The sequence below is a fragment of the Mauremys mutica genome, chromosome 2, assembly GCF_020497125.1.
Source record: "Mauremys mutica isolate MM-2020 ecotype Southern chromosome 2, ASM2049712v1, whole genome shotgun sequence".
Lineage (NCBI taxonomy): Eukaryota > Metazoa > Chordata > Testudines > Geoemydidae > Mauremys > Mauremys mutica.
This window is the reverse complement of record NC_059073.1, coordinates 227,831,520-227,858,697: the sequence shown is the minus strand read 5'-3', so window position 1 is coordinate 227,858,697 and position 27,178 is coordinate 227,831,520. Positions and strand designations below refer to the sequence as shown.

Genomic DNA, 27,178 nt, shown 5'->3' with positions numbered 1-27,178 from the left:
CCAAACAATCATTCATTTTCTGACATAGTTGTAAAACTAATCTGAAAAGTTTTCAAAATAAATCACTTTACAAATGTATAGTGTGTACCTTCTAAAAATGAAACCTACATCTATCTCGGAGTTGTGACGAATATGTATTAAAGTTCTAACAACCAACAAGAATGCATTTTTATGTGGAAATCTATGATTAAATCAATTCTTTTAAACCCTGGTTAAAATCTTATAAATTCTACTAAGTTTTTATAAATGATCATAACAGTTTTGTTACACATTTTTCCAGTTCATCAGGGAAAAATGTTTTGCCACAGAGGAAAAAGTGTGTAATGCTTCACTTTATAAGATGGACAGCAATATCTTGGCCAGGGGGAGGGGGCAGAAAAAGCTTTACCTCCTCCTCTCCCTATAGACTTCTCTGTTGCCTTACCAAATTATTGAAAAGTTGGCAGCCCAGGCACAAAACCTGTCCACCTTTTCCATGAAAATGAAGAAAAAAATTAATATTTTACTTGACCTTTATTTCTTCCCAGGTGAACAAGCAAGATGAATTTTCCTAAGCTTTTCTAATTTAACAAAATCAGTTTGCTTTTAATAAATATTTGTATTAATATTTACTCTACAAATGTGTTTTTAAAAAGTGAACTGAGGGCCTACCTGCAATGGTTTGAGACTGGCATAGTGTGAGCTGTGTAAGTTTCCTCAGATAATTATGTGAATGTACCTTTCTCTCAACTTGAAATATCCAAGCTATTCTGGACCTCTTAAATAGAGATCACCACCACCAGTAAATTATGTGGTGTCCATTCAGGAATAGATTAAGATCAAACTCATTTCATTAGAAACTAAATTTGAATTCAAGACTCTACTAGCTTCTATCACTCTCCATGGATTTTTCAGTAAAGATGATGAAAGGAGGGAAAACAAAGAACATCCCTTCTTCCTTTTAACAGCCAAAGGGGTTGGAGGCTTCGTATTTATCGTACCTACTCAATGGAGAGTGTCCCTTAGTAATTCCTAGGACAGAGGTAAAAATACAAGCTTCGTCCTCTTTTCCAGCAACAGTGGAAAAGAGGAGGCTTAGCTTCTAACCTGCATGCTGCCCCTGAACACCAGAGAGTCCTTGTTTATTCAGTATTTGGCAAAAATTTTAAGTCCTATGAGAGTGAATCAGAACATGGGTGTATGTGTGATGAGTAGATAGGTGGGGAAAGAAAGGATTACTGCAACCAGGTAAAGAAACAAAATAAGATAATGAAAGCACAAAGGATTTTTGGGGAGGGTGGAGAGGGACAAAAATATAGAAGTGTGGTGGAATCCAATGTAGGGAAGCGGAATGGACATAAGGGAGTGTACATATCCTACCCCCATTACTTCTCCATGATTTTGATCAAAATTGTATGTTGCTGCTCTGGATCAGCAGCAACTAACAATATTCCCAAAACCAGTGTGTTTAGTGAGACACACACATGGGAAAGGGAATGAAGGGATAGGCTGACTGGGGATGGGAAGAAATAGGATGGTGCAAAACGAGTGACTAGACATGGAAGAAGGCATAATGGTGCAGAGATAGTCAGCAACTGGCAAGCAGTTGGATGCCAGGAACAGTTGAGGGCAGAACCAGAAGATATGAGGAATGAGGAGGAACCCCTCCGTAAGGGACAGCATGAAGCAGAGAAGATAACTCCCAAAGAACAGGGAGCATAAAGAAGTGGGGAAGAGGGTTCTTGGAGGAAGCCCCCAGTTCAGAGCAATAAGCACCAGATGAAGGCAACTTGGAATTAAGTATGAATGGACATTGACCTCACACCGCAAAACCCAAATGTTCCCTTCCCCGACACTACTTTTTTTCATGTCTCACTACTAGAGAAGGATTCTAAGCAGTTGGTAGTTGTGAAGTCTTAACAAGCCTGGAGCCAATCCAGCTTTGAGTCCACTAGGCCGACACTCAGATTAGCTTGCTCATCAGGAGCAACAGCCGCATAACTCTGCCTTCCTATGTGGGCTCCTTTTGCACAGAGTTCAAAAAAAGTGTATAGAGAACCCAAAAGGATGTAGTAGCACAGATATGTCATGCACTGCTAGTGGGGCTATACTTCAAGTGAATAGGTGCAAGCAAATAATTTAAGTAATCTTATTTGATAAGCAAACTATTCCATGTTCACGTGTACAATCATAAATCTTACTAAAGCGACATGGTTTAATAACTATTAAACAAGTACTATTAATTTAGGAATCTACTAGACATTATAAACTCAAAGAAAGGGTGCTTGTTTATGCCTCATTATAGTGTCAGTGAGTCAAAGAGCTGAACTTAAACAACAAAAAAGCCTGACAAGGCTGGCTGCATTTTCTTCTGTCAAGCACATTGAACAAAAAAGTCAAGTCTCAAATAATTGTACTGATCATTGACTACATATATAAAATGAGTCAGTCTCTTCAAATCCAAACGTAAAATCTTACCCAATGCTCTGAGACATACTCCACCTTTCTTCCTCAATGAATTTATTGATGCCAGAAGTCATGGTATATTTGTGGAAATTCTTAATCTTAGTGGGAAAAAGTTAAGATGAACGTGTAAGACCAAGGCCTATGAACGTCAGGATCGGAAACCAGTCTATGATACTGGTTTAACCTACTAGCCTTACTTTTACGGTTTTGTCACTTAAAAGCCAATATCATTAATAAACAAGATTCAAAATATTAACTGTAAATTAAAGTTTTAGCCACTTGCTTAATTTTTTTCTTGCATCCCCCCAAAAACTACTCCAAAGACTGAATTCCTGCATTTATGCGTACTCTGATTCTCAGATGAAATCTTTGGCAAAATTTTGAAGGTGTCCTTTAAACGTTTCAAAATCAGATACTTCCCTGAAACAAATGCAATCTAAATTCATCCTGCTAAAAAGGTAACATCCATAAAATATACTGTTGGGTTTACTACCATCAACTCAAACTTAACAGCAAAACATGATTTTTCCTACAAAATCTCCTCTCCCCAAGCCTCACAAGTTCTCATTGTGCGCATACCATCATCCTGTGTGTGTCTTTGAGGCCTATAACCCAAGAGGTCACCTGAAACTCCCCCTAGCCCCCTCTGTCCTCACACCTCCAGACAGCATCCCAGTCTTGCAACTTCATTCATTACATTTGTAAGATCTACATCTTCCTTGATCCACACAGATAAAACCATCAGGCAGGTCTTTGTCACTTCTACTTATTCTAACCTTTTCCTCACTAGCCGCCACAACACCCATTTCACCCCATTCCTATTCCTAAAAAAATGTAGCCACAAAGATAATTATATCTCCTGGTCATCACTTTGAGCATATGACTTGCTCTCTTCAAATTCTTCCCTTAGTTCCCATGGCACATCAAGCTCAAATTTCCTATAATCAGTTTCAAGGCTCTATATAGTTCTGACCATCTCTTCTTTATTCTTTAGGAAATGCATGTATTGTTCATTCAACCTTTTTCAGTAGTATTCTTGCTACTACTTATTTGAAATAGAAAAACTGAAATGGATTCTATTTTTTAAATTTCACTGCATTTGGAACAAAATATTAACCTATAAGGCAAATAACTAATTGGTACACATTAAACACATTTCAACCACCACTGCCTCTAGACCAAAAATCAATAAAAACATATAAACAAGGAACAGAAACAAAGGCAGTAGCAATGAAGAGAAAGTGGCTTAACTTGATAACTGCCTGGTATGCTCCACACTCACCCTCCCTCTCAAGCCTCTTAGTAAATATATATTGATTGTAATTATATTGAACAGTTAGTTCAAAGTTTATTTAAATGGTGGCTTTTCAACTGCTGAAGTCAGCAGCAATGCCATTCATGACTCCACGCCTATAAGAACAGACCCATTTTCCCTTCCTGGAACAAATCTCAAACAATCTGAAACCTAGGACGGCAATGTTCGACTTCATGAACTAAGTGCTTACTCAGCAGGCATCCAGAAGGTAATGCATTACTCCACTTAACCATGCTAGCACTATTATCCATTTTATATAAGAATCCATAACAATAACAAGTGTATTGTTTGACATACTGCAAAACATATGGGAGAACAACAGATATTTTGTCTGACCCCTGTCAGGTCAATTAATTTCCTTATCAATGACAAAATGTCACGAGAACAGCAAAACAAGGCAACACAGAAAAAAAGGATCTCCAATATTGGAGAAAGTCTATGGCAACCAAATATATTCAGTGAGATGAAATGTCTATGTTAAAAAATAAACTGTGCAGAAGTAATTTTCTATTCCCACTGTACAAGCTTCATCTTTTGAGTCATGTATAGTATCAAATGCTGTACTTCACAGTAAACTAATTTTATGAAATCATATGATTGTCAGAAAGAGACAGTATTATTTTATTTATTATTTATAAGGCACCTATCCAGAGCTCCACTCCATTAGAGGAATTCATTTCATTTTAACCTTATGTTTTACATGCAGTACAAATGACTATTTTTAAAAATAGCTAATGAAATCATCTAAAGAACAAAAACTAAACATGAAGCAAAGTCAAATATAAACAGCAGAAATGATGTCCACACAATTTTTTACAGTGTAGTTTCTAATCGTTCGGTTTTTTTACCAAGGCAAAATACATCACCTTAGAAAATGTAATCAATGTTCTTTAACATTCGTGATGAGGGATTAACTTCAGGGTCAAAAGCAGCACTATATGAATACCAATCTCGAATGATACTGCAAGAAGAAATTTGCTCAATTTTCTATTCACATGACAAAATAAAGTAAATCAAGACAATTAAATCATTTAAGATTTTTGACAGGATAGGTGTATGTTTAGTTATTGGCATTTGTATCTCCATTTCCCTGCCATCCGCAGTCATTTTTCTTAATGTTGGATCTAAGATTCCAGAGATTCCTGGAACCAACATTCCTGACTTGTTTTCCGTAACAACTATTTAAAGTGAGTAAGCTGAAGAGCTGTAAAACTGAAATGTGCAAGCTAAATTTCTAAATAAAGTCAAGTCCAACATTAAGTGCGCCAAGATTTCTTATTACTGTAAATCTGAAAACTTTACTGATGATCGCTCAGTTCTGCTTTTGAGAAAGAACCATTTTACCTGCTGTAACAAAGCTGTCTGATATAATTTTGTTTTTCACAATGAAGCAGATCAATGAATATTTGTGACAGCTGGTGCCTCGACTATCCAATAACCCAGAATTAATATTAAACTATTGTAATTTTGTTATTGCATCTATGCAGTGTATGTTATCCAATCAGAGACACACTCCTAAAACAGGAATACTTAGACACCAAGTTGGGATGAAGACTCTTCAATTGGATACAAAGCATCAAAGGTAATTATGTTGACTTTAATTAGTAATTATGTGTAAGGTATCCAATTTAAAAGTCTAAAATACACATTTAAAGCATCTTTTAAAATGGGCAAATAAAAAACCTTGCCCTGCACACACGGGTGACTTTATAACGAAGTAGTGGAGCCAAACAAAATAGGCATGGACTTAATTAAATCTGTTGTTACATGTAATTGTGTAAGGATATTTGAATTAAAGGCCAACATAATACACAACAAGCTAATGAAGACTTAACACCTGGGCTAATAAAGCCCTCAGAGAATTAAAAACAGAGGGCTTCTGGCTACACAAGGAGACAAGTCAAGGCAAAACTGACAGCCAGTGACCATGGGCACAGCTTGATCAGTCATAAAAGACTGAGACAGATGTTAAGACACAACATGCTGCTATTAGGAGGGACAGCGCTTACTGCTATGTAACATTTTCAACTTGCTAAATCAACAGATTGTTACTAAATTCAGAGACAGCTATGGTTGCTCATCACAGGGATAACCTAACACTTTATTTTTGGTAATATCCCCTTAAATTTAAATTCCAAAAACTATGTTAAGGTATCCAATATTGGTAGTAGAGACTGAAAACAACCGAAAGGAAACCCATCTTTAATTCCAGAGAATGCCAAATCAACGGGAGAGGAAAAAATGTGAGCATTGTCAAAGGCAAGAGAACTGGGGAAACCCCAGTCCCAAGAGGTGCAGCAAAGAAGTTAACACGTCAGTCTAGACCCAGACAGCCATAATATTTGTTGAATAAAGCAGCTAGGTACAGTGATGAATTGTTAGAAAACAAGAAAGTTGTGCTGGCTGCTACAAAAGCATTTTGGAGTTAAAAGTATATTTCTGTTCTTGAAAATTTCAGCAAAATAAACAGCAATATAAATTGGTGTAACTATTACCTTTACCAATCAAAATCCTTAGCTATATATTGAAAATTGGACCCAAGTCAAACGGCAGCTATTTTATTCCTGTCTGTTCCTAATACCATATAATGATGAAATCATTAAAAATTGTAGCTCAGGGCTTTGAGAGGTAATTTCTCACTGGCTTGGAAAAAACCAGAATTAGTACTCAATTTTTTCATTTACTTGGAGGTTAATCTGATTACTGATGTTAGTAGTAGTCTGGTCATAGCAAATGAGAGATGTTAGTTAAAATGTAACACTTTGGCAATTTAGAGACCCACAGGCAGCTTGACTTTTTTTTTTTTTTTTTTAACTAGAGGGGAAATATATACAGTACATAGCACAAACACTGCAGAGTAAGTCTCAAAGACTAATGTAATCATTAAAGCACTAATGCTGATTGGTTTTATTCTGTTAAGTGAACAGAATGTTTCTGAGAGGTGCTGGATTGAAAGCTCTCTGATCCCTCTATCCCTGTCAAACACATCATTCATTATCTTCCCTGTCCCTTCCTCAGGCTCAGCTCCTCCTTTTGCCCTGCACATTCAGGCCATGTCCAAACCCTGTTGCCTCTTCACCCATATAATTAAGATCCAACCTTTTCATTGTCCACACAGTTAAAACTCATCTCCAGAGTTTACTACTACAACTTCCCCCTCTTCAGTGTAACCTACATCAGTTTCCCTCCAATCCATTCAAAATGATGCCAATAAAATGATCTGACCAGATCACCCTACTCTTAAAATACTTCCATGGCTTCACACTTTCTTAACAAGAAAATTCAGCTTTAGCCAGTGATCTCCTTTAAGACTCTACATGTCTCTGCTTCTCTGTACCCTGTTTCTCTATCTCTCCCCTAGCCAGCTCCAAGATTTTTTTTTAATAATCCCAGCAGCACATGAATGCCCTCTATGAGATGGTTCAAAAAAGCCTTATTTTTATTTATATCCCACCACAAGGCCTACTTCTTCCATGACACCTACAATTAGTCATAATCATCTACTTGTTTCTCTTAGAAAGTACTCCATCATGCTCTTTACTTCAGTGATTAACCATGTAATTATATTGATATGACATCTGTCCTTCCTCACCTACACCTCACTATTATTTACATTACGGTATCAGGTAGGCACCCCTCTGTGCAAACATGGAATAAAAGTCTCTGCCCTGAAGAGTTTTCAAGCTAAATAGACAAAGCAGACAAATCATTAATGGAGAAAGAATATAATATGCAAGCACAATGAAAAGTGTGATGTCAGCAAATGTCATGTTAGTGCTACAATTTGTGCTTTGTTCCAGTGTTTTATTGCGGGTTTTGGGGCGTGGTTAAACTTTTTGGTTGGGATTTTTTGGGAGATTAGCTAAAGAGAGACAAAGGAAGAGAGGGGAAGGAGATCATGCAGATTTAGGCTGAAAAAACAACTGAGGAAGGAGGTGGGAGGGAGTTGAAGTGAGCAGCCAAACAGCAAAGGAGAGCGAAAGTCCAGAGTAAAAAAATGTAGAAAGCTATCCAGCATTGACAACATCATCAGTGTCTGAAAGTCCCTGTAGCAGCTGCTCACCTCTGGTCCTGCCAGCTGCATCTCTAGGCAGCCCATCCCAGCAGTTTCTCTTTCTTCTTCAGGCTCATATGGCTGGAGCTATATGGACCCTGATATCTCCGAAGTGGAGGTGTCCCCTGAACAGTTCTGAGTTTAGGGTACATGGGGGGAACGGGGGTATGAGAGATAATTAATCCACTTGTGTCCTATCTCAACTTAGTTGTGAGCTACCTCAACTGAGATTACCAACAAGGGTGACAGTTAAAACCATGGTCAGGTGCCAGCTACAGCAAGAAGTAGTCTAAGAAAAAAGTTTCACTAAACAGCTATAAAATGGCAATGGCTTTCACTCACTATTGACCTATTTCAGATTTGAACTCCTGATCTATAGGTAAAAAGCTGTGTACTGTATTCCAATTCCAGTACCCAGAGCTCAGAAAATATAACTGACATAATTAGACCAAGGACAAAACCTACTAACCTGGGAGAAAAATACCTGTGCTGCTATGCCAACCAAGGTCATACAATCCCACACCATATACTAATTAGGGCAATAAAAGAGTGCATTAAATTTTTGTACTGGTTTTACACCACTTTTTCTTTACTACAATAAATCATGGAGTATCTTTTCCCGAGTTGTCTTCAATGTCTGTCTCCTCTTCTGCCCTCTCCCCTGCCCTCATACCCTTATTTACTCTTTCTTCTCCTGCTTCTTCCCACAAAGTCTAGCTAAAACATAAGTTTCTCTTCTTACCTGGATCTGGTAAACGTCTAGTCTTGGAGAGGGCTTTGTCCAGTTGATTCACTTAGATTATCAAATCCCAATGGTACAGAGTCCTGTTTGACAGGTTTAAGATTCTTCTCTCCAGAATCATCTCCTTTCACTAAAGCAGTGGCGTGCATACCATTGCTACCAGAATCATATGCAAGTTCAGCTGGGTTTGGAACCAGGTTATGTCGTCACTCGTTTCTTCTGTATTGGGGACCTTAATCAGTCTCAATTGGGCATAATTTCAGAGTGCACCTATGTCCAGTGACAGCAGCTACTATTGTTCCTTGCTTTTTCCTCATCCAGTTTCATCAGGACTGATTCCCCTCAAACTCATACTTCATTCTAATGGGCAAAGTTATCACAGACATAAATTATACACATGCTCTCCTATACATGTGGAGGTGTAGTCCACGTGATAAATTTAGCAGTCACCTTTGACCACCTCAGCTACTCTCTGCCAACTCTCCCAGGATTTAGTCTAATCTTTCAAATAGCTGCCATTTAAAAAAAAAAAGATCTGACAAAAATGTTTTCAACTCGTCTCTCCAAATATGGAATTTCCTTCCGAAGTTGCATCTGCCCAAGTCCCAGGATGAGACAAGATTCAGTCTGGGGCTAAGAGCAGCTTTTCTATCCTTAATGTTATAATTTAAAGTATTTCAATGTGGAAATAAGTAAGCAAGCTAGTAGGCAAATTCATAAACCAGGGAAGAGGGAATAAAGTAACCAACCACTACTTAATCAATTTCCCTTTCTTTAAGGCAGGTTTCATTATTAAGAAGATACAAAAAACTCAAAATAATACAAACACTGGGTAACCAGCTAGAAAGGGTGTATACAAACCACTGATTTCTTTCAAAGAGTTTTGCAATGGCTTTGACATGCAGAGTGATATAAATGCAGTTCTCTTTAATCACAGTAAAACAAACTTCCTGTATGTAACATTTTCCTCTTCAGTGCTGTCCACTGTTCTTTCATCAGACTAAGAAGTGAAAGTTACAAGAGTCCAGCTCTCTGAACACTTCAAAGAACAGATTCTTTTAAATGTTACCTCTTATCTTTTTTCCAGGAAGAAAGTTAAGTTAACAAGGCATAGGCAGGATAAGTGTTAAGTGAAAATGAGTGTCTACAACTAGAAAAAAAACACAAAATCAAATTCTTGGCCTGCTAGTCTAAACAACTGGATGCAGCGTGCATAAAGATTCAGGGATATTGTGATGAACTTTAGGTATCACCACAGGCAGCACCTGCTTTGTTTTTTCAGCGTACAGAAGTGACATAAAAAGCCAAAGGAAAAAAGAAGAACAGATATATTAGCTGAATTTATTAACGTCCCCCCCAACATGGGTTGAGGCCTAAAGGAGGAAACAGGATGCCACTGACTCATGACTAACTGAAAGTCAAGCGAAGCACCCATTTTCAAGTAACAGTGTCCAGTATTTGGTTCTATGTAAAGATATTCTATATTGTTGGGGTGGAAATGAAGTAGGCACAGAACTTTCTTTACTAACAAAGTAATTAGGAAATAAGTTATGTTCACTGAACATAAAAAAGCCCCACTTTCCAATACTCCTAGCCACTATCATTCCAGTACAAAAGACTTGAGGAAAGCACAGCAGCCAAGATCAGGCATCAGTACTGTTCTACAAACTAAAAACAATCCCGACTAAATCTACAAACTAAGGGCCAAAATTTCTTCTAGACTAACTCCATTGACTTATATGGCTTTATTCTAGCAGCAACTATGTTCCTAAACACTTCTTTGCATTCTTCCTGAATGCACTAGTACCAACTCCTCATTCTGAGCCTGCTCCATTATATTTCTGGAGTTTCTTTAAAAGACACCATTATTGAATGTGTTTAGATTTTAAAGCTTGGAAGAGAAAGGACAAACGATAAATCAAGTGACTTATCAAATATTTTGGTTCATGCTGGTGGATTGACTCTGGGATGGGGAATCACGAGTCTTGGGTTCTGATTACAGCTTCAACATTGACTTGTTGTTAGGCCTCGGATAAATCACTTGCCTCTCACTGAAAATGATATTCACCTTCGTTAAGCACCAACATCTATGGATGGAAAGCACTAAAAAACCAGTAAGTATTAATCACATGAATAATTTAGAGAAAAATCTTTGCTCATTTTTTACTACCCTATGATCAAAGACTGAAAAGTGGCTATGTAGAGATGGCACTTTATTACTCAGATTTATTCAAGTTGTAGTCAGAGTTATACCAAACAGAGCACATTTGATATGGGAACCATTATGAGATTAACATAAAATCTACAATACCATTTTTACAAGTTACTTTTCAAAGAAGATCTTATAGAATTACTTAATGTAGTGTAGAAGTGTACAAAATAACTATCTTACAGAAGATAATTTAGGTAACACATGCATCCTCCGTAAACCGAATAGAAACAAACCCATACTGCTTCTGCAAAGGAAAAATCTTCCTTCTCTAATCTACAGGAATTCTTTAAATATATAATAAACAAAATTGTGGGTAAAGAAGAAACACTTTCAAAAAGGCCTCTGACAGTATTCCTCATAACAAGGCTGTTAAGGAAAATTAATCATGATATAAGTAGTACATTACTACTACAGAAAAGAATATGGCTTACAGATACAGAAAATGCATATGGACTATTTTCAGCATGGCAAAAGGTTAATGGTGGGGTTTCTTACAGCTCCATACAGCAGAACTGGCAGAAAAATAAAATTATTTAGATTAGTCAACACTACAGAAGATTGAAGAACTTCAAAGATATCTACAAAACCTAGATGAATGGACAGCATGATGGCTGATTAAATTTATTGTTGACAAATGCAAGGTAATGCATACTGGAAGAAATAATTTAAACTACTCATAAGTATTGCTATGTTCTACATTTCTCTAACCATTCATAAGAGCTGAGCATTATTGTGGCTAGCTAAATAAAAAACAAGAACTTAGTTGTATTTGTAAAAGGGTGAGATATTTGTATGGATAATGAAAACATCGACAGTACAGAAGATGTATATTAAAAAGAAAAAATATTCTAAGGGATGCAAACTTTCATGCTTTAGGCCACATGCCAACTAGTATGTTATAGGAATTTGTAGAAACCTTTGCTATAGCCAACTTATTCTACAGTTATATATTATGGGGGGTTTTAAAAATTCCTTTGAAACATCTGGTTTTGGCCACCGTGGGGGACAGAATACTAGTCCAGATTATCAACAGTCTGATCCAGCATGGCCATTCTGATATTACATGGAAATAAAATTAAAATATCAAAAATATTTAGCAACAGTTCTAGAGGGTCCGTTAAGACCCCTTGCCTTCCTTGAAATCTAAGTCCAATCCTGTTTTAACAAATAACCATATTTCTTTCTCCCAGTTAAAAGAAAAGGCTACTCTTAAAGCATATATAAAGAAAAGTTATATACTACATAATAATGGGCATGTATATCAAATATGTGTATTTCATGCTAAACATAGTTCATACATTCCTGGTTTAGGGTTATCAATAACTCAGAACCACGGTACCTTGAATACTTATGGATCAATATGCTACCTCAGTGGTTCTCAAACTTTAGCAACCTGAGGACCCCTATTTTGATTTAAAAATTTTCACAGACCCCCAAGTCCCTCTGCTCAGTCCCAGGCCCCTGCTCCACCCTTTCCCCAAGGCCCCACCCTCACCCCACCTCTTTCCACCCCGCTCCATCCCTGCCCCTCCTCTTTCCCATCCCTCCCCCTCCCTCCCAGCATCTCCTGCACACCAGGGGAACAACTGTTCCCTGGCATGCAGGAGGCACTGGGAAGGAGGGGGAGGAGTTGAGGGAGGGAGGGGAAGGAGTTGATCAGTGGGGCCCAAGACCCCCTGGAGTACCCTTGTGGACCCCAGCTAGAGAAACGCTGTGCTAACTAACAAATCCTAGGCAGGGGTACTGGTGGGGGTATGTTATAAACAATCAAATCAAAACAGAGAATAGCTGAGTTACTCCTTAAACACTTGTCTATAACGTGGGGGGGAAAAGGTGTTGCAATAGGACACACATGCTGGAGGTCTCATTCAGCCAGTGGTAAAACATCATTCAAGTTTCTAAAACTTATAGATGATACTTTTCTAACACAAAAGGCAAAGCACCACACAAGGTAACTATTTTGTGATTTATGATAGATAAAGATGAATTAATCACCAAACTGGAAGTTGGCAAGGGAGCAATGATAATTACTTGATTACATGAACAACGGGGAGTCCAGTGGCACCTTAAAGACTAACTGATTTATTTGGGAATAAGCTTTCGTGGGTAAAAAACCCCATTTCTTCAGATGCATGGAGTGAAAGTTACAGATGCAGGCATAAGTATACTGACACATGAAGAGAAGGGAGTTACCTTACAAATGGAGAACCAGTGTTGACAAGGCCAATTCAATCAGAGTGTATGTGGTCCACTCCCAATAACTGATGAGAAGGTGTCAATACCAAGAGAGGGAAAATTGCTTTTGTAGTGACCCAGCCACTCCCAGTCCCTATTCAAGCCCAAGTTAATGGTGTTAGATTTGCAAATGAATTGTAGCTCTGCAGTTTCTCTTTGAAGGCACTAGGCACCTGAGATGAGGAAGTGTTGTTCTAAGTCAGCCATAAAAATGTTGGTATACTGTGGGGCCAGGAATGGTAACATACAAAAGCCAGTAGGAAAACTCTTCAATCTCCCTGGACATTCGATAACAGATTTAAAAGTAGCCATACTTCAACAAAAAAAACCTTCAAAAACAGACTTCAAAGAGAAATGTTCACTCCATGCATCTGAAGAAGTGGGTTTTTTACCCACAAAAGCTTATGCCAAATAAATCTGTTCGTCTTAAAGGTGCCACTGGACTCCTCACTGTTTTTGTGGATACAGACTAACATGGCTACCCCTCCGATAACCTGATTACATTAGATATGGTCAAAGAGAGGACAGACTAAACCAGTAGATATTAAATGGGAAAAGATTAAGTTAACGCAGATCTAAGGTTGCCCAGTGGTAGCTCATGCCCTTCCAGAATGTCATAAGTCAGCAAAACTCAAATTTCTGAAATACAGAATTAAGGTAAATGTACACAAAACCTTAAGTCTGCCCCACCCTTGTGCTGCAATAGCCATTTCGGAATTATCTGTATGCATACCAGCTGTATTGCTTGTGTTAGCTGTACTGAATCATGGAGCTGGAACAGGTTGGAAGACCTCTGATTGTCAGATGAGGCGATCTGGGGATTAGTTTGAGGGGCACCATGTAGCTGTGACTGTGATATAAGGAGATCTGGGTCTGAGTCCCCACAAATGTCATCTAAAGAAAGAACTGCATAGGTACCTTCAGGTTCCAATCTGCACCATTTCAACGCAGAATTGTATAGATTATGTCCATAGCCATAGGTACAGTCAGTAGTGAGGTGGGATATCAAAGCAGTCTGTGGATTTAATGATGGGTAGGAGAAAGCAGAGGTTTAAGTGATCTCTTATGTTCAAGTGTGAAGGGGTTGTAAAAGGGTATAATGTGGTTGTTAAATTTAACAAGTGTGGTCTTCTGCTGGGGGAGTAAGCACAGCATTTGAGTGTAAGGCAAATGCAGGTAGTGCCTGTCCACTACAGCGAAAAGGCATAGTGCGAGTATGTGCGCTATGGGCATTGTTGTGTATTGCTCAAAGAGGGCAGAGCATTTTCCTTAATTCTGTATTTCCTGGTTTTCAGAAGTCTGATTTTTGCTGAACTGAACATTCTGGAGGGGCGCAAGCTATCATCAAGCAACCTTAACTCTGTGTTAAGGAAGTTTTTTGCCATTTAATTTCTGTTTAAAAACTAAGAAAGAGAAAAGTTTGTTGGTAGGAGTTAGTGGTCATTAAGCCAGTTGTAGGTCCCACCTTGGTTTTCAGCCGATATGCTACTGTGACTAGATAATAATCAAAAGCCTTAGCTTTTAATAGTGCTTTTCATCAGTATAACTCAAAGAACTTTACATCAGTATCCCCATTTTCATTTAACTACTCATGAAAACAAAAGCAGCAGAAGCAAATACTCAAGCCTCCCACTTTGGAAGCAGGGTATGGGACTAGGAAGGGTACTGAGTCTCCTCCCTATCTTGTGAACCAACAGAGAGCCCATGAGTAGCTTTTTGAAATAGATCAATTGAAGGCAAAAGCTATTTGTAGCTTCATTTGAATTATGAAGTCATCACAAAGTATAAAAAATATGCGCACACGTACCCTGCCACATGTGTATGTCTAACAGATGACAATTACTCTGTTTTCATGCTTAGTTTAATCTGCACACATAGTTTAAACATAGGTTCACAAATCATAAAAGAGTAGGCGAACATCGTTCATTGGCTCAGGAGTAACTAAAGTTATTAACTTTGAGTATGAAGCTGTAAAAATAATCAAATTCTTGAGACTACAAATTCTTCAGCACAGGGGGTTTCTCCCTCAGCACTTGCCTGGAACATTCTGGGTGCCATCACAATATAAATAATTAATAGAAAAGCCTGCTGAAAATTGATCAACCACCGTCAATGAACTTACATTCCACTTCGTTTCTTTCACCTATGTACTTCAGAGGGACAGCAGCTACAGCCTGCTGCTACCAAAATTGGAGATTTCCTTACTAGGTGAGTCTTTAGAAATACGTTTAACAATGAACCTCTCAGCAATGACAGCAAGCCATACATTTGTTATATTTTCAAAACACAAACTGGTTTGGAAAAAAGTAAAAGCATTAGGTTCCTTTCTCTGTGGGCCATTATCAAGGAATATAAAATCCCAACCAGACAAGCCCCAAACATAACAGTATGTGATGACTCAAACTGAGGTATGTATACATTATATAATGTGAGGTTACTAATTCCACTTTATCTCTCTACATTTTTAATTAAATATTTTCAGTGTCAACAATGTAGACCAGATTTGTTTGGAAAACATTTGTAGAGGTTTTTTTTGGACTAAAATCCTTGACAGAGATAATAAGAGTAAACAAATAACTACTGTGTAATAAACAGACCTAAAAATAACATCCATCAATTAGCACATTTTACAAAAGCAAAGATGATGGCCACTGGTATAACAGTGCTTTTCTGACAGAGCTTTTCCTCCATAAATCTCAAAGGTAGGTATTATTACCAATTTTTGCCATTGGGGAAAACGGAGGTACAGAGAAGTGTATTTCACATGACACCTAGGAGGCAAGTGGCAGAACTGGGGAAAGAACCCAGGTCTCCTGGCTCTCACACAATGTTATACCCACATGCTTCTTCCCTAACATAAATAAATGGTTTCTATATGTTTACAAACATGTACAATTACAGCACTAAGGCAAGGTGCCAATATGGCAGCAGCAAGACTTTTCCTAGGATTAGTCCACAAAGGCTCCATGATGCAAAAAAGCCACAAGGATCTCTAGCTAAACCAAACTACTTATGGAGATAGAGTGCTATACTATAAGAGTATACAGCAGTTTATAACAGTTGAAAGTATGCTAACAACAGTCCTTGCCTTGAAACTTACGCTAAGTAACTCAAACTACTATACCCTAGAGAAGAAGAAAACAAGTTTGAAGGGAACACTTGAATGTCTGAAACTGCTTTTTTTAAGGCAACAGACTGATAATTAGAGTGAATTGAGACCAAAAAAGGTGAAAAAAACAGGGATGGGGGGGGTTAGGGACAGGAAGGAAAAACTAACTTCTGTGAACTATTTATAAGGAATTGGGAGGAACGCTGAATTTTTTTTAACTTCCCAAGAGTGGAATGAAATCAAACAAAAATATCTATCTATATCTATATATCTATCTCTCTCCAGGGAAAAAAAATCTGATGCCAGATCATGCCCCCTCCTTCCCATCCACTTCCATAGCCAGGAATGAAAGGGAAACAGGAAAAAAAATCTGCTTGACACTGTCTACTCTCAACTTATAATAAATTAACCTCCAGGCACCGATCAATTCCCCAGAATGACCCTGAGGAAGTTTCTGAGAGGCGAGAAAGGGGCAGCCCACAGCAGCTCTAGCATACAGGCCTCACCGCCACTTCCTAGCGCTCCTGCGGCAACTCTCAGTGTCAGCTGGGGGATGAGAGCGGTATGGGGCGACGGGGGCAGGGAGGCTGGTGAGTGGGGGGGGGTCACTTTTATTGCAGGAGGCTTGGGCGGAGGAGGGCAGTGGGTCGGGCTGGGGGGGGAGGGGAGGCTAAGATGCTCTGGGGCTGGTTTTACCTTCTGCGGCCGCTGCGGCACGAAGATCTGGCGCAGCTTCTCTCCCTCCCCGCCTCCCTCCCTGTCTGTCTGTGCTGCCCAGACCTCAGACCCACGCCGCCCGGCAGCGACCCGCAAGGGAAGCGGGGCAGAGAGGGGGAAGGGGACGGGCTCTGCCCGCACACAGACGTGTGCGCGCTCGCGCGCGCGCGGCACCGCCCCCTCCCGCACGCAGGCGCCCGGGCTGCAGGGAAGCGGAGGCCGCCCAGCCCGGCTGCGGGAGCGCGCCTGCTCGCGCTCGCCCGGCCGGATCCCGCTGCGGGGGGAGGAGGGAGAGAAACTTCCTGGGCGGGGCCGAGCGGCGCTAGGAGAGGGAGGGCCAAGGCCCGCGCAGGGCGGGGGCGGGGGCGGGGGCGGGCGGTGAGGCTGGAAGCTCGGATTCCCAACCGTCTATTTGCAGAACGCTGATTACCCCTGCGGCCCCGCCCCTCCTACGAGGCTCCGCCCCCACTGGCTGTCCCGGAGCGTGGGCTGTGTGGACATAGTCCCGTCTCATCCCTCGTTCCCACCAGGGAGGCCGGCACGGGGCGGGGGCTGATCATGAAGCTTCATGACTCTGTGTTTTAGGGTGGGGTGGAGGCCAGTGTATGACTCATGTTATGGAGCAACCCACCCTCCTACCCTGAGTCAGGACACACACACACACCCCGGTGGCCACAGGACCAAGTCCCAGATCCACCTTGAAGGCCTGTGTTGAGCAGAGGCTCTACCATGTCCCTTGCAGAGAAATTGCCGAGCTGGTCATGCCCATAGAGAACTACAAGTTGAATTGTGAGAGAGAGGAGAGGTATCAATCTGTGGGTGAGAGAAGACAGTATTGGATAGGAGATGGTGTGAGCCCATGCACTTCATTGATCCCCTCACAAGACCATGTGTTTGAAAATCCCATGTAATTTGGGATACTGGGAAGCTAGCGGTGGCAAAAGTGCTTTGAAGACAGCACTATAAACATACAATGTATTTTATTATATTAAATTGCACAGATGTCAATTTTACATTTATTCAGAGCCTTTTACCCTGGGGGGAGCCCAAGGCATTTCTATATACATACAATATACCTACAATTTAGCCAGCTGTGAGGTGGGGTTGGGCATGTAGGCCCACAGTTTAAAATGAGATAATTTAAAGTAAATTTAATTCACTGGGCCTTTGGCAATGACTAACCAGCCTCAGACGTACATGGAAAACTCCTTGTCAAATTGAGACTTTAAACACTTTTAAAATTAACTCAGAGTGAAAGAAAAGTGCAGGTGACTTGATCGTGCTCAAATGAATAGTCATAGAATTTTAAGACTGGAAGGGAACTCAAGAGGTCATCTAGTACAGTCCCATGCAGGATGAAGTAGGATCTCAATATTCTTGTTTTATCCTTCACCTATCATCCTAAAGGCCTTTAATTCTTGCCCAGTTAAAAAGAGTCAGCTGGTCACTGTAATATAGTGTCTTGCTGGCTACTATCATTTGTGCACCCCTCTGCTTAACTTGCCAGGAAATGGGATACTCATATTCGCCATGAAGAAGAGTTTGAAAGCTTGTCTCTTTCACCACCAAAGTTGATCCAATAAAAGATATTACCTCGTCAACCTTGTCTCTCTTCTAGCCTGGCACCAACACAGCAATTTCAACACTGCAAACATTTTTCAGCAAGCTAGTAATTATTCAGATGAGGCAAAATATCTGATTTTCCAAGTCAGACTTTTGTATCAGAGCATGTCTGCTTGAGTGTATCAAAAAGATACACTTTCCTTAAGTAAGAGGTTCATTTTAGGAATTCAGTAAATCTTTTTACATTTGTTTGCCAGGGCCCTTTCTCCATTAGAAATTTTAAAGAATTTACAATTTTAAGAGCCTGTGCCACATGGAAGTTCATTTAACTTGCAACAAAATATTAGCAGCATATATAAGGACCTATATATTTATGATTATTTAAAAAGTAAAATTCCCTGGATTGCATTTTATTAGAATAGAGTGGTATTTTTGATATCAGTATAGGTATGAACCAGGAAGAAAAGTTGACCAGTTCTGGTACCAAAACAATTATAAAATATAACACATTCATCATGTAAAATATACCTGTAAGGTGTCTTTTTCTCCTTATCTCAAGAATTGAGCAGGTTCCTCTAGGCCATTTTTGGTTATTTAAGAACACCTAGCTTACCTTCTTAGCAGCCTAATAGTATTCTTAATTCCACCAGCTTTTGACAGAAAAAAGAAACCAATGTAAATACTAGATTGCTGGCAATGGTGTTTTACAGCAGCTTGCATCAACATTCTGCCCTAACTTAAGCAGAGTAAAGTTTGTAAGCTTACTATAGTAACAGCAATTTAGAGTTAATTACCAGTTTGTTTGTTTTTTAAAAAAACTGCTGAATATACACAAGGTTTTCCTCTATGTCCCCCATTTCACTCCAATCGTATTTTCTGTGAGAGATCTAAATTTCCATTTATCTTTCCTTACATTTACTTAGTGTTATAGAGGATCCTGATTATATTAAAAACCACTTAATCAACCATCTAATATTTGTCTAGAGATAAACACACTTAGCAAAATAAGTGTTTCAAAATATTGGGCAGCTGAGATCATTTCACAATAGATGTTCTCAACTGCCCAGGTTTGCAAAAGCTGATTTTATATTTTAAATTCATTTTTTCTGGTGCTGTTTTTGCACTTAAATAATGTAGACCTTAATCCTGCAAAGACTTACAGACATGCTAAACCTTCCTAATAAAAATAGTCCTATTGACTTCAATGAGACTGCTTACATGCATATGCCTTTGCAGGATTGAGGCCTTAGATGGTTTTATTCTGATAGTTTAAGATTGCCCTGCATAGTCCTTAGTGAGAATAGCTTGCAGAGAGCCAGTTACAAGATCACAGCTAATTTAAGAGTAAGCAAGGCTAGCAAATGCTGCCTGGCACTTCCTATTGATCACTTCCAGAACTCTCACCTGGTAAGGGACTGGAAGAGACTCAGTCTGCATGTGTCCAAGCCCCTGGCATGTGGATTCCACAGTTTGTTCACTAAATATATAGAAAATAATACAGAACATATGTGTAGGTTAGCAAGGTTACAGCTTGTGTTGCAATCATACAGATTTCCTGTTTTTTTTTTACAAAACGTAAGATGTAATATCTCAACCTAGTACTTGTGGCTTAGTCAATTTATTTCTTTCAACCAGAATGCAATAGGTACCACAGCTGACACATGAAAACTCTCTCATAAACACCAGACCTGTGAGACCATTGTATTTTAATTTGAAATAATACTATTTTCCACTAATATTGTGCATTGCATTGGAGGATCTCAGCACACTTTATAAATTTTAAGTAGTTAAGCCTCTCCTATGGACTACAACAAATAAGTATCAGCAACATTCCTACAGAAAAGAGCCAGGTTTGGGGGGGTTTTTTTAAGTGCTGCTGGTAGTGTGAGGTATTCTAAGCACACACATTTAAAACATTCAAGAATAATTACATTGATTTTGAGTGTCAAAGATCACCCCCTGTGAAGCTCTACCCATAGAATCCTGTTTGACATCACAAGAGGAACACATGCAGCCTTCAACTTGCATTGTAAAGAAATCCAATCTTTTTAATGTTTTTTCAGCAATACAACAAGTTTACACTAATTTTGGTTCTGATTAAAATAATAGTTTTAATACTTTATGTCCCTTTCACTCATCATCTCTGCTCACCTCTCTGCACCTAATATTGGGAACAACAGTACAGGAAATTCCTTGTTGGTCTTGCCGAATGGTTGGTTTTGCCATAAACATGCAGATTTTAACTGAAATATTTGAGTCTTAAAATATTTCTTTTTAAGGGAGTTCAGATCAGGTATCATTGCAGTCAGTTTTCTTGTCAGATGCACAAAAGTCAGTCTTATCCACCTATTGTTTATGCTTTCCAGGCAACTAACCAAAATACACTGCCTATATGCTGATAGGGAACCAAACAGCTGTGCATTTTAAGCAAACATGCATATGATGATTTTTAAAACAATATTTACAAAAAGAAAATTATACACTATATTTTGATAAAAGGGCATCATTGTTTACTTCTCCCACATACTGCAGAGGATTCAGTACAGAGTTATCAAGAAGGAAGAGCATGGAATGATGCATTGAGGTGGAAAAATTATAGTTCAGCTAAAACACAGCTAAGGTGGGTGTAACAGGGTTCACGACCCACCCCTCTTCCTGGGGCCCACTTACTGCCCCCAATAAGGCTCAGAGAGGCTTCAGGGTTGTGCAACACCCATGTCTTTATTTATTTAAGGTTGTCCCACCACCACTGTCTGTCTATATACAAACTTTACAAGATGAATCACCCCCTTTACAGGCAGAATCAGCCTTCAGCTTAGGGGCCTACAGTTACCCCCCTGGCTCCCTCACAGCCTTTATAGCCTTTGGCTTGTCAGGCCAGCAGGTGTTGCCAATCCTCAGGCCAGCATCAAGGCTTTTCCATCAGCCCCAATCTGCTTCCCCTGATTGGAGCTGACTGGGCAGGGGCTAATTAGGTGCTTTTGCACCAGTACCCTGCTACAGTGGGACATAACCATCTACTTATTTTGAAAGGAGTAAAAACAATTGCCCCAAACCTAAAACAGATAGTAAGTAGGCAGACTGCTGCACCTGCCTGGTATGGTGCACCATACTTATTGCAGGATTAAGGCTTTAAGGAGGAATAATAGGTTGCAAGTAGGGTGAACATATGTCCTGTTTTGGCTGGGACAGTCCCATTTTTAAGCTGCCCTAACTTTTTTTTGCAAAATTGGGCATTTGTCCAGTTTGCTCTTGCTGACTTGATCAGTTGGCAAGAGCAAATAGGACAAATACCCACTTTGGTTAAAAAAAAAAAAAAAAAAAAAGAGTGGGGTGCGGTGTGGAGGAATGTGCGGGGGCAAGTGAAGAGGCCAGCCTTGTGTGGGGCAGGAGGGAGACAGCGTTTCAGCATGCTGGGGGCCAGCAGGGTTCCAGTGATTGGCAACAGTTGCTGCAGGGGGAAGATAACAGGGGAGGGAGCGCTCAGTTGAGCAGCTGGGGGTGTCTCATTTTCCCTTTGGGAAATATGGTCACCTTAGTTGCAAGTGAATAAAGGATAATAGAGGCTGAATATTTGGTAAAGTTCCTAATGACAAGGTCTATCAAGGCTCAACCCCGCAAACATCTATGAATGTGAATAATTTTCAGTCAAAAACACTTAGGACTGGTCTACAGAGGGGTTTAAATCAGATTAAGTTCAATTAAACTGGTTTGAAAATGCTCATGTACGCACAACTCAATTAATTATAGTGCACTAACTCTGTATTTATTGGGAACTCTGAAGTCCTCTTTTAAAGTTAACTAAGCAAATTGCAGCAAATTGAGTTGGTTCAGTATGTTGTTCATGGGCATAGCAATGCTGTTGTGCACTATTTTGGCCGTCTTCCCACACCACTTTGTGAGCAACCGTTAGTGACTTATCTGCTTACCTGTGCACCCTCCACTGCTCTGTTGTAAAGTTGACCCAATGTCACTTTCCCCAGTTAAAAACAGGTGTGGGTCCAGAATTTGCCCATTTGCTCATGGATTCAAGTATATCAGCATTTCTGCAATAATACTTCAGAAGACCTACAACGTGCCTCCAGCAGCTGCTTGAAGCCATGCTGAGGCCCTGGATCTCATTACCATCTGGGGAGAAGTGTCGGTACAGGAAGCTCTTGTGTTTAGTCCCTGGAGTAAAGACTTTTATGTGGACATTGCTAAGCAGATAGCCACTAAGGGCTACAACCAGGACACTGATCAGTGCTGAATAACAGCAAGCAGCTCAGGAGGACTTACATTTCAAACCAGGATGCCAGGAAAAAGTCCAGCAGTGGAAAAGTGACCTGTCCATTTTTGGAGGAGCTGAACAGGATTTTGTACAATTACATTACTACTCAATCCAAGAAGGTTGTGGACCCTGCTGCCTGCTTCCCACCCCCTGAGGAAAACCATCAAGATTCATTGGCAGATGAACATGAGGAGGCCAGTGAAAAGCTGTCCCATGAAAGCCAGGTGCCTGACAGCAATTAAAAAATGGCACTAGACAACCTGGAAAGGAAGCATGGGGCGGAGACAATAGAAGCATGGGATTTTCTAAAATTTTAACTGGCCTGGCTTCTGCTATGCATCCCAAAATGCAAAGTGAGAAAAATCCCAGAATTCATATGGCAGACCGACTAGGCAAAGGGCCATGGGATACCCTCAGAGAACTCCCTGTGCTTTGTATGCAGCAAACTGCTGTCATGTGTACACAGTGATGAGAACTGAAAGTAGGGACAGTGTCCCGTGTGCACACTATTACTGCAGCTTAATTATTGCCAGTTAAATAATATGCATCAGTCAGTCTGATTTAAAAAAAACCTCTCTCCAGTAGATAGCCCTTAGGCATGTGCTTTAGTCTCATTGATTTCACTAAGGCTCAAGTGCTTTCCTAAATCAAGGTCAGTTAAGCAGGGTTAACTGGGGTTAACTCTAACCCTAAAGATACTCATGTGCGTAAATTGTTTGTAAGACTTGGGCCCTAGTGTGTGGAACAGATTCTGAGAAAAGTTTCAGTAGCTGAGTTATTTAAAACTAGAGCAGACCTAGCACTAAATAAAAAGAGGTTGCAATTCTGCATTGGCATGGGGTTGGAAGATGCAACCCAAGTCTTTCATATCCACAATTCAGTGATCAGCATACTAGCAGTGTGCTGATGAACAACAGCCAGTGAATCAGATTGCAATCAGTGTACATGACAATGGAGCTAAGTGCAGTGAAACTCCAATCTGTGTAGGAAAGGCTGCACTTCAGCAAAAAATCTGAATCTTAAAAATATTTCAGACAAAGCCTGCATATTATGGCAAAATTAAACTGCAATTTAAAAATAAAAATCAGATTCATTTGCAAGGCCAAAGAAAGTTCTCACAGTGCTGTTGCCAGCACATGGTGGCAGCTGGGGAAGGGGAAATAATGGAGGGGAAAATAACACTGACCTTATTTATTTTAATAAGAAACAAATGGAAATATTATTGCTGATAATCTATTTAAATAAGCTGTTTGAATAAAGCAATCACATAGCAATTAATATTTTATATTGGTAACTGAGGGCTGTTTATGTCACCTTTAAGATACTATACATCTCATTTATTCAGCCCATTTTAAATAAAAATATCTTCCAGATCACAAGATAAACGACATTTCTAATACTTTAACCAATTAAATATTTCTCTGTAAGGAAAGTCTTGTATGCATCCTATGTTAAACCCCTGATAGAGAAGCATGACTTTTAAGTCCAATTTTATTAGTAGTTAGTAAACAAATTCAGAGGGCCTGATCCTGCATTGCTGACACCAGAAATAAAACATAGCACACTGGTAATTAGATTAAAGGCCAAGGCTGCAAGCAACCATTATTGAAATCCAATCATTCAAACTGCAATGTTACCCAGCAGTTAATAGTCCCTGTGGTACTAAATAATATGAAGCTTGAGGGTACTTACCGCATGCCTAGATACCAATCAGATGCAACCCCTCCACAAGCTGCAAATCACAAACCATACTAACACGAGACAAGGACTTGTTTTCTTGTAGGGGGGCCTATCTCTGTGCATAAGAATGGGATTCTCCTCCATACCCCTTACACACCCAGGCCCTGTCCTTAACATACCCATTCCCAAATCTATGAAAAATTATTGGAAAGGAAACCACAACAAATCAATTTCCACTGCAGAGGACTCCACCTGTCATGTTGTGATATTAGTAACAAAAATCCCAGGCTTTGTAGCTAAAGTGCACTATTTGGAAAAGTTATTTTGAACCAGGCAATTGACCATACACTACTACAACCAACCTGAGTACCAACCCTTCAAACTTCTATCCTCACCGGAAGATTTCTACTCAGTGCTCCAGTGGAAGGTGAAAAAATAATCCAGCTAGTTTAAGCAGTGTATGGGGGATGGGCATGAAAAATCCAGCTTGTTAAAGCAATGGATGGGGAGGAAAGGATATTCCTTCTTGATCTCAAGTATCAGGATGAGTTTGAATGAGTTCTAGTTTGTGAAACCAATTGTCCCACAAAACCCAACATAAAACTTTACTTATATAAACAGAGGCAAATGGTACCTCCTCAAACAACACCAGGATATAGTATCTTGGAGGCACTTCAGGCTGCCAGCTTGGCACCCCTTTTAATCTCTTCAGTGGAAAAACACCATTTGAGTCTATGTGTACAATACATTTTTACCACTCCCTTTTTCCCATACTCCAGGGTGGTTGAAAAAGCAGCTGGATCACAAGGTTAACTTTTCTCCTCATGGCAAGACAAACAAAAAAGGAGGCTAAACAGGTGCAGCCTGTTTTTCTGGGATAATTCCCCCCAATCACATCAAAGGTGATTCCCAATGAAACTGAGTATTCATTTAAGTCATTGGGGGGGGGTGGAATCTGCCACTGACTTCAATGGAAGCTAGTTTTGCCCCACATTAGGGCTCCTGCTTGCTGTATTGATGATCATACACAAGGAAGTCAATGGATCTACTTTAGTGAGTAAGGTGCACAAGATTTGACTCTTATGGTGTGAAATTTTCATTACCTAATAAATATTCATAAGAAATTATGTGAGCAGCACACTGTTCACATTAGATTAACTTTCACCTCAGTAATGTCTGTTATAATCTCCTTTATTAACATATCTTGTGTTATTAACTGTGTGCATGAGTGTCACCGTATACAGCCCTCATCATTAGACTAGCATCTCCTCCTGGTCATGCTGGGGATTAGCTCGAGGCCAACACCCATGTCCATAGTCTGCACACCAGCACTCTGTCTCTGCTCCCGCCTATGGCTCCTCTCTCAGCTTCCAGAACCACAGCAGTCTCTTTTTGACTCAGCCCTCCCACTAGGTTGTTGTCTGTGTTTCCCCTTTCTGGGGGTAGGTCTCTCTCTCTCCCACACTCCAGCCATTTCCCCAGTGGCAATTGGGGGGGGGGGAAACCTGGGCCCACCCACTACTCCAGGCCCCCAACTCAGGGACCCTGTATATAGCAGCCTCCTGCTGCTCCTCTGTAACCTCAGTCAATGCTGCTCTATTTCCCTGGGACATTCCCTCTATTCCCAGGGCCCCAGCACTTTCTTTGCCCTTATCTCAAGGCCTCAGCTGCTCTATGCAAGGTGCTTACAGTTCTCTCAGCCATCTAGGAACACAGTCCTTGCTCCCAACAGCAACTGAACCTACTCTGTCCTGCAGCTCTCTTTATATGGGCATCCTGGGCCCTGATTGGCTGTTCTTCACAGCCCCTCTACTATTGTCTGCTTCCCATGTAGCCTCTCCAGGACTCTGTAACCCCTTCTCTGTCACTGTGGGGCAGATGCCCCATCACAATTAGTCAGTAGCCAACAAAAATAATAACGGAGACAGAGTTCTCTTTGTATGGAAGAATTCAGATTCACACCCATTAATGATGAGTTGTCTTAGAGAAATTCTGAAAACGGTCACCCCTTTAGTCATCTAATAAATGATTCCCTGAAACCAACCATTGAGCCTGAGCACTGAAGTCAGTGAGAGTTTCTCAACTGATTTCAGTGGGAACAAAATTGGCCCTCCTTTTAGTATAGTACTTCAAACAAATATATACAGCACTGCCAATCATTCTGATCAAACCCTCTCTCAAAATCTATTGCTACTGCCAGTTATTGGAGATGAAATATTTTGGGCACAACTAATAATATTCAATACCTTGTTCATATTGTGAATCTGATCTCCATGAATGATTTGTTTCGTCACCTCACTCATTCTGTTGGCTAACATTTTAGGTATTATTGCAATAAATTAGAAAAATAAGGTGACAAATTGAACAATCAAGTAGATCTTTTATTATTGTCCAATATAAATGTTATAATAGCATCACATGTTGATTTATGCCTGTGGCTCCGTTTAAAAAAAAAAAAAAAAAGGTCTGTAGCATCAAGGGGCTCACTGCTTCAAAGACAGTACAAAAAAAATCTGGTGGATAGCCATCTTCTCCTGATGTGTTATTAAGTGTTAACTATTTCATTCCTTTGTTGAAATTTCATCCAGTATAAATGGTCCATCTTTCTATTCCTTTGGTTTAAAAAGACACATACAATTTAAGATTTTAAGTTTTAGCCTCAAAATTTGGATTTCATCTCCAGATGCTCTAGACTCAGATTTATGTAGTCTCATAATATGCCTTAAAGATATCACTTATCTCATTCTTATTGGTTCATTATCACCCTTTGTTTTGTATAAATTGCTGCTATGTTGAGATTTCTCTTCCCCTTTTATTTAAACAGTTAACCATTTAC

The 27,178-nt window shown here is 39.8% G+C and overlaps 1 protein-coding gene across 8 annotated transcripts in view; it reads right to left on the bottom strand.

The window, feature by feature from the left end:
• Positions 1–26,061, bottom strand: part of TBC1D5 (TBC1 domain family member 5) — a 503,676-nt gene extending 477,615 nt beyond the window's left edge. For 4 of the 8 annotated variants that reach the window (XM_045005373.1, XM_045005378.1, XM_045005377.1 and 1 more), the window contains exon 1: positions 16,809–17,001. The gene's annotated coding sequence lies outside the window, so the exon portion shown is untranslated. Of the gene's footprint in view, positions 1–16,808; positions 17,003–19,796; positions 19,870–26,031 lie in introns of those variants that run through there. The other 4 variants (XM_045005374.1, XM_045005379.1, XM_045005375.1 and 1 more) reach the window with 3 other exon arrangements.
• Positions 26,062–27,178: the final 1,117 nt, after the last annotated feature.